This window comes from Ranitomeya variabilis, chromosome 3 (assembly GCF_051348905.1).
Source record: "Ranitomeya variabilis isolate aRanVar5 chromosome 3, aRanVar5.hap1, whole genome shotgun sequence".
In the NCBI taxonomy this organism is placed as follows: domain Eukaryota; kingdom Metazoa; phylum Chordata; class Amphibia; order Anura; family Dendrobatidae; genus Ranitomeya; species Ranitomeya variabilis.
The window spans coordinates 733840004-733848573 of NC_135234.1; positions in this window are offsets into that span (position 1 = coordinate 733840004).

Consider the following 8570-nt stretch of genomic DNA (forward strand, 5'->3'; position numbering starts at 1 on the left):
AGAAGAGCGTAAGCTGTTATAGGTCCGACTCTACATTAATGCCTATGGATGTAGAATGGGAGGTCAGAAAAGCCCCTGGAGGAGGAATGTGGAGGGGGCACATACTTCTGTCCATATAGGGTGTTTATAAATAATATAATGACATTAATTTGCAGAGAGTATCGGACCTAATAATGGAGTAGTGCACTTTTATGAGCGTATAGTCCATGTACTGGGGGATGGGGGTAGTATAATCGCGCCATTAGTTTGGGAGGATAGAAATGTTATATGGTAAATTTGTAGAAACAATTGACGCTGGATGTTACATGGTGTCAGCCTGTATTAACGGCATCTTGCTGCCAAAGCGATGGCCCCTTTGTTTCCTGACAAACCCTTGACATTACAGTATAAGCTCTTTTCTCTTCCTCCTCCTATAGAGAATAATCTATTGTTTAAATCCGGTTTTGTGTTACATGTAGTTTCTTCTAATACTTATAAAAAATAAAATAAAATTTTGCAATTCTCACACCGGCCCCTAGGGCTTTATGAGAATCTAACTTTCCGTTGTTTCAAGACATGCACATTTACATTAGCCACAATGGTCAGATCCCGACCCTATATTTTATATTAAAGTATCTAATGAGCGTGTGCAGAGGTCACTGTGAAGGAAGGGGGGAGCTGTGACATCATCTGTTGTGATTGGTGGATCCTGTGTTATCAGCTGTGTATGGAGGTGTGACCTGTCTTTGTAATCCTGCCTCTGATGATAAGGAAACTGCTGTAAACTCTTCCTGAAAGGACAGGCAGTATGAGTCTCAGACAGCCCCAGTGTGAAAATTGCCTGTTTTCATTTTTTTTTAATAAACATTGGCAAAAATAAAAAAATGCATGTAATACAAAAACCTGATTTAAACAATAGGTTGTTTTCTGTCTGTAGCTTCCCTTCAGTTCCCTATTAAAATATACTTGTAAATCCTGTAGAAAAGTATAGTTTTGCTTCCCTCGTTACCTTCAAAATCTGGAGTCCATACTAGTCTATAATGTCCAGGAACTGGCCCAATTCTCATCCTGTAGAACTTGCCTGCCATATTTTTTTTAGCCACAGGTTTGCACTATAGGTGTGGGACCTACCTTTCCCTCACTTCCCAGAATGCCCTGCTCTTGTCCAACGGCTCACCTGCCCTGGACTGAAAGCACGCCTCTCTGTTGTGCATGTATGCAGTCTGACACACAAAACAGCAGGAATAGAACCACAAAAACCTGCTCCCTCTTCCTGTAGATTGATGATGGCCCGCCCCCACTTCCTGTACAGAGATAAAGTCCTGCACTCACTTCCTGAAGAGCGATAAAGACCCGCCCCCAGTTACTGTACAGAAATAAAGTCCCGCCCCCACTTACTGTACAGAAATAAAGACCCGCCCCCACTTACTGTACAGAAATAAAGTCCCGCCCCCACTTACTGTACAGAAATAAAGACCCGCCCCCACTTACTGTACAGAAATAAAGACCCGCCCCACATACTGTACAGAAATAAAGACCCGCCCTCACTTACTGTACAGAAATAATAAAGTCCCGCCCCCACTTACTGTACAGAAATAATAAAGACCCGCCCCCACTTACTGTACAGAAATAAAGACCCACCCTCACTTACTGTACAGAAATAATAAAGTCCCGCCCCCACTTACTGTACAGAAATAAAGACCCGCCCCCACTTACTGTACAGAAATAATAAAGACCCACCCCACATACCGTACAGAAATAAAGACCCACCCCTACATACTGTACAGAAATAAAGACCTGCCCCACTTACTGTACAGAAATAAAGACCTGCCCCCACTTACTGTACAGAAATAATAAAGACCCGCCCCAAATACTGTACAGAAATAAAGACCCGCCCCCAGTTACTGTACAGAAATAAAGACCCACCCCCTCTTACTGTACAGAAATAAAGACCCGCCCCCACTTACTGTACAGAAATAAAGACCCGCTCCCACTTACTGTACAGAACTAAAGACCCGCCCCCACTTACTGTACAAAAATAAAGACCCGCCCCCACTTACTGTACAGAAATAAAGACCCACCCCCTCTTACTGTACAGAAATAAAGACCCGCCCCCACTTACTGTACAGAAATAAAGACCCGCCCCCACTTACTGTACAGAAATAAAGACCCGCTCCCACTTACTGTACAGAAATAAAGACCTGCCCCCACTTACTGTACAGAAATAAAGACCCGCCCCCAGTTACTGTACAGAAATAAAGACCCGCTCCCACTTACTGTACAGAAATAAAGACCCGCCCCCACTTACTGTACAGAAATAAAGACCTGCCCCCACTTACTGTACAGAAACAAAGTCCCGCCCCCACTTACTGTACAGAAATAAAGACCCGCCCCCACTTACTGTACAGAAATAAAGACCCGCCCCCACTTACTGTACAGAAATAATAAAGACCCGCCCCACATACTGTACAGAAATAAAGACCCGCCCCCACTTACTGTACAGAAATAATAAAGACCCACCCCACATACCGTACAGAAATAAAGACCCACCCTCACTTACTGTACAGAAATAAAGACCCGCCCCCACTTACTGTACAGAAATAAAGACCTGCCCCCACTTACTGTACAGAAATAAAGACCTGCCCCCACTTACTGTACAGAAATAAAGACCCGCCCCCACTTACTGTACAGAAATAAAGACCCACCCCCTCTTACTGTACAGAAATAAAGACCCGCTCCCCCTTACTGTACAGAAATAAAGACCTGCCCCCACTTACTGTACAGAAATAAAGACCCGCCCCCACTTACTGTACAGAAATAAAGACCTGCCCCCACTTACTGTACAGAAATAAAGACCCGCCCCCAGTTACTGTACAGAAATAAAGACCCGCTCCCACTTACTGTACAGAAATAAAGACCCGCCCCCACTTACTGTACAGAAATAATAAAGACCCGCCCCACATACTGTACAGAAATAAAGAACCACCCTCACTTACTGTACAGAAATAATAAAGTCCCGCCCCCACTTACTGTACAGAAATAAAGTCCCGCCCCCACTTACTGTACAGAAATAAAGACCCGCCCCCAGTTACTGTACAGAAATAAAGACCCGCCCCCACTTACTGTACAGAAATAAAGACCCGCCCCCAGTTACTGTACAGAAATAAAGTCCCGCCCCCACTTACTGTACAGAACTAATAAAGACCCGCCCCCACTTACTGTACAGAAATAAAGACCCACCCCCAGTTACTGTACAGAAATAAAGACCCGCTCCCACTTACTGTACAGAACTAATAAAGACCCGCTCCCACTTACTGTACAGAAATAATAAAGACCCGCCCCCACTTACTGTACAGAAATAAGACCCGCCCCCACTTACTGTACAGAAATAAAGACCCGCCCCCACTTCCTGTAGAGTGATAAAGACCCTCTAATCCATCTCTGCTGCTACAGATAGATTACATTTTACAAACGGCAGGTTAGACAGAAGGGAGACATATTCGGCGCTGCGGGTGATTTTTGAGGTGTAGGAATAGAATTTGTAAATAAAATGATTTCCAGATGTCGCCAATTTATCGCATTATCTATCAAATAAGATCAAATTGTCCGAAAGTAGAAACTATTGAATCATACTGTGACCAGCAGATACCACTGAGGCAGCCCACCTAACTCTTAGGCCGGGGTCACACTTGCGAGTGCAATGCGAGTCTCTCGCCTCGATACCCGGCACTGCCAGAGACTTGCACTTGTTTACTGGGCCGATGAGAACAGGACAATTGTTAATGTATCCGTACATAGGCAGGATATAGGAGGAACAAACTCCCTCTACGTTGGGCTGTAAATTTCGGATAATGTTTTGTTTTTTTTACTGCCAGCAGTGGTCAAAAGAAACTTGCAGAATTATGATTGCAGCTCCGGCTGGCCAGAATCCTCAAATAATTATATCTATGCAAAAACAAGAGCTGTAATAAAGACGCATCACTGGTTTGTACGGTCATTTCTGGTTTATTTCTTTCACATAAAACTTTTAACTTCTCATCAAATACTTGATTTTCACATTAGCCTTAGGCTAGGTTCACATTGCGTTAGGGCAATCCGTTTAGCGCTAGCGGATTGCGCTAACGCAATGTTTATTTAGGGGCCGTGTTAGGGGTCGCGTTAACGTCCCCGCTCTCACAGATCCCCGATCTGCGAGAGCGGGGAACGGACCTCGGGCGCGCCGCGGACGCTGCAAGCAGCGTCCGAGGCGCGTCACAGAAGAGCGGCACATCACTAGCGCGTGCCAAAAAAGGCACGCGCTAGTGATGCGCTGCTGGCGAAATTTACATTGCTGTCAATGGGTGCGCTAACGGACCTGTTGCACGGCGTTAATTGCGACATTTTCGCCGTGCAACGCTGTCCGTTAGCGATCACCCACTAACGCAATGTGAACCTAGCCTAAAAGGCTTTGTTCACATGTTGCATTTTTGCTGTGTTTTTTTCTGCAGGCAAATCCTGAAAGAAGTTTGTTTTGCTTTGTTTTGATGGTCTCTTGTGTGTGCTGATGAAGTATAGCGCCCGCCCAAAAAATCATGATGCAACTTCCCTAAGGTTTCTATGGGTGATTTCATTGATTTCTATGGGTGAAAAAAAAAACGCTGCAAAAACAATGAAAGAAATGACACGCTGCAGTTTTACAAATGAGACAGGAGAAACCCAATGTGTGTGCATGAGAATTCTGAAATTTCATAGGTTTCGCTGGGACTGTAAAACGCAGGTTAAAATTTGCATCAAAAATGCAACGTGTGAACATAGCCTTATTCTCAAAAGCGCTCTAGTGGGGGGCACGGGTCCTACCAACGCACCGAACCCATTATTTACCATCATGTGGGATTCAAAAGAAGCGTAAGCACAATATCTCTGCTATACGTTCTTAAATCATTGACGCTATTTTATATAGAGATCACAGATAATAGGACATGCATGTGTTAAGGCTCCTTTAGAGAGCATATATGTATATAATGTATATATTGATATATGTATATATTCAGTGCGTCCAGTTTTGCACCACACAATGCACATTATCATTACGTTTTTTTTTGCAAAAAAGTGATTTAATATTAGCAAATCTGAAAAGCAATTCTACCGCTCACCTGCAGGTGTCACTGTTCCCATTGCCATATTTACTGACCTATAGACAGCAGTGACTCCTAATGGCCAGATAGCGGTACTACACCGGCTTACATTAGCATTACTAGAATGGCTCGAGCGTTTGATATAGAAGCACGTACTTATAATACGGAGCCAAAGCGTGATTCCTCATCTAATAAAGTGCAAGTATATCATATGATGTACGCGCTAATATTACAGCATGCAGCAAAGCAACTCACAGTGACTGGTTCGCTGGAATGAATCGCTAGCATGTGGCCATATGGGTTCATTGTAAAGCAGATTATACCCTCGAGCGTCGGTCGCTCTTCATTAACTTTCCTTACAAACTATTACGATGGAGCCATCACCAAAGCCTTGAGGAACATTCAGACACAACCACGTTCCCTCCGGACTAGGCGGATGTCCAGGAGTGCCATGAAGGGCCAAAAAGCCAATACGCTCCTTCCCACGTAACGCGGTGCGGCCAGCGGAAGACCCTCCGGAAATTCACAGCTTCCGGGGCGACAGGTGGAAGGCCAAGAAGTCCAGAAACCACAGGAGGAGCAGGCTGTGACTCTTCACCCCCAGAGAGTGGGCTCGGGCGACTTGCTGCACGAAGGACATATACACACAAAAGGGTTGGAATGAATCAGAATTGGAAAAAAAAAAAAAATCTACCGTATTATATCAGTACTTTTTTTTTTCCTTTGTATTTTTTTTATTTAGAATTTTTTTTGTATTTTTTTCTTCTTCTTAAGTCCTATAGTAAAGCCAGAAAAAAATAATTTTTTTATTCCTTTTTTTATTTTTTTTAGCACCTAAGTTTTTTTTTTCTCTTTAAGTCCTATAGCCTTGAAGGGAAAAGAAAAAAAAAAATCACAAAAATACACTATATTCAGAGCAGCATTTATGTTTATGTTTTCTTTTTCACTATAATTTTTTTTTTTTTACTTCTATGACCAATTTTTTTTTTAGTATATCCGTTTTCTTTTTTTTTTTTTTCATTTTTTTATTTTACTTTCAATGCCTATAATAAATTTTGAGTAGAAAAAAAAAAGCCAGAAAAAAAACACAACAAACAAAAGAGTGTTGTCTTTCAAAAATCTCACGATTGACTTTTGCCCCGTGGCTATGCTGCCATACATTGCTCGTGGTTTTCAATTTAGTTTTTTCCTTCCCTTCTTTCAAGTGTCATAATTTTTTTTTTTCCGTCAATATAGCAGTAAAAAGTTGTTGTTTTTTGCAGTACGAGTTGTTTTTTGGGTTGGTGGTTTGTTTTTATGCGCTAGTGACTTTGTTCTATGGGTCAGTACCATTATGGCGATACCAAATTTATATTTTTTCTTATGTAATTTTACAATTTTTTCACTGTTTTTCTTGGGTTTAAAAATTCAAAGAAACTTGCAAAAAATATATATATTAATAAGGGCCAAAATGTATTGATTTTTAGGAAGGCTTTTTTTTATTTATTTTTTTATTTGCAGGGCAAGTTGTAGTTACTATTGGTACCACTTTCTGATACATACGAGTTTTGAACTTCTTTTATTCCATTTTTTTTTGGAGGAGACCTGATCCAAAATAAACCAGAAATTCAGGGGTTTTTTTTTTCCCCAACTCAGCATTCACCATACGGGATAAACATTCTTAGATTTTAGTAGTTCAGACAAAAATGCACAGATCCCAATTAAGTATTTTTTATTTCTATTTTGTGCTATAGGAAAAGGGAAGGGGGGATTTGAGCTTCCAGATTATTTTTGGATATACCGTATTCTTTTACAATTTTAATGAGCCTGCACGGTACCCTGCACTACTGTAGTATTGCGGTGGATTGAATCATTACCGGTTTCCTAGGACGCTGTGCTTTATATCTGTACGAACACGTCAGACACTTAGGACCCGATTCATCATTTTCTGGTTTTGGGGTTTTTTTTAAGCCACTTTCCTTTTTTTGTTTTGCGTGCATTACTTGTTTTTTGCCGTCAAAGTCATCAAAATGGCTCACGCGTTTTGTAAGTTTGGTGCAAAGCAAAAAAAAAAAGAAGAAAAAAAAAGGGGTTTTCTTCCGGTGTTGAACTGTTTTTTTTTTTTTGCAGCTTAAAAAAAATTGGGCCAAAATTAAAAACTGTGCCATAATCAAAAAACACACCAGAGAGGACTGGAGGTGAAGTTGTGCTAAATTTTGGGACTTTTTGAAAAGTCGCAATTAATGAAGATGGAATCATCTCGAATCACTAAACTGCGCAAAATGGGGGAAAAAAAATGGAGGGAAAAAAAAAACAGGCAAGAGCACAGGAAATAGTCTTAAAAAAAAAAGGTGCAAACAGAGTAATGAATTGGGTGCAAACAAAAATCAAGCACAAAACTAGACAAAAAACAGGAGCAAAGAGAAATGATGAGTAATTGGGGGGCCTGAGACCCTCAGGAAGGTCCTAGCTGCCATGATAAATCAGTCACCCAGCGGTAGTCTCGCGAGGAGTGACCCGTATATTGTGACAGTGGCATCACAGAGGCTAAGCTGCTGGGATCATAGGAGCTGGAGGAAAACTTACAATCATGGTTACCCCTCATGCATTCAGCTAAATAATCTGCACCCAGAACTCTATGCGAGATTCCAGCCTCACATACCGCGTGCCTTCGAGGCTGCCCGGACGGGGTCAGAGCTGCGGCGGTCCAAACTTGTACAGTGTGAATTTGACATTAGGCGGTGTACGCCAAAAAACTTTTAGTGCCCGTATTATAGCGAATCTGACCAGGAGTCCAGTGCCCGGATCATTGACCCTTATGATGCTATGAATCTGGATCATCTTACCCACCACGGGGCAGGATAAACCGATGCCATCCGATGGAGGCCAGACAGGACTGGCGCACAACTAGAGCGAAATCAGCCTGACTGCGGTCTCCTTGTAAACCTGCATGGATGGGGTGACTGAACATGCATTTTTACAGCCTTTAGAAACTGGGAGAAACATCGCAGTGATGAGCGAGAATTTTGGCGTACTCGAGATGTCGCGCGGCCGTTCGACAGCCGCTACATATTGCATGCTGACGCTTTCAGACACCTGTAGGAGGCGCTGCAGAGCTTTCAGAATACCTTTTTCTTGACTTCAATGTATTCGCAGTGAGCTCCGTATCTCCCCCTAGTGGTGTCTGCAGGCGACTTTGAAAAATCATTCCCTTTAATGCACTGCGGAAATTACAGCCAATCAGGAGGGACTGTCACAGCCTGTATAAAAGCAGAGGCAGGGAATGCAGCCGCCATATTATTGTGAATTTGCACAGCCTAGCTCAGCAATAGATGGGAAGAGAAAAGCATAAAACATCACAGCAAAATCAGTGCTTAAAGCTATCACTTATCCAAATTTCCCTGAATATCACCAGGTTTATACTGGAGGGGATCGGCAGCTCATGAGTATTGGGGCACACTTTTCATGGACCCCCATGATAGAGCTAGTCCTACTCTG